The sequence below is a fragment of the Nannospalax galili genome, unplaced genomic scaffold (genome assembly GCF_000622305.1).
Source record: "Nannospalax galili isolate Female #2095 unplaced genomic scaffold, S.galili_v1.0 scaffold687, whole genome shotgun sequence".
Classification (NCBI taxonomy): Eukaryota; Metazoa; Chordata; class Mammalia; order Rodentia; family Spalacidae; genus Nannospalax; species Nannospalax galili.
In genome coordinates, this window is record NW_008357456.1 from 354,869 (window position 1) to 355,145 (window position 277).

A 277-nucleotide genomic window follows, 5' to 3' on the forward strand; every position below is an offset into this window, starting at 1 on the left:
AATCGGCGCGCGCCTTACAGCGCCGTGGCCCCGCAACGTTAAGCCGCCCAATCGGCGGGTCCCGGCCGCCCGTTTCCCGGAGCCCCGCCCCTCGCTCCGAGCCCCGCCCTCCGCCGCTCGGCCGCCCCTCCCCCGCCTCTCCGGCGCCCAGCCTGCGAGACGGAGAAACTGGGGCAGAAGTGAAGATGGCGGCGGCGGCGCTGGCGGCGGCGTTTCGTCGCCAGTGACGCGCGCTGCGGGCTGCTGTCCCTCCCCGCCTCCCCGCGTCCGTCCCGTC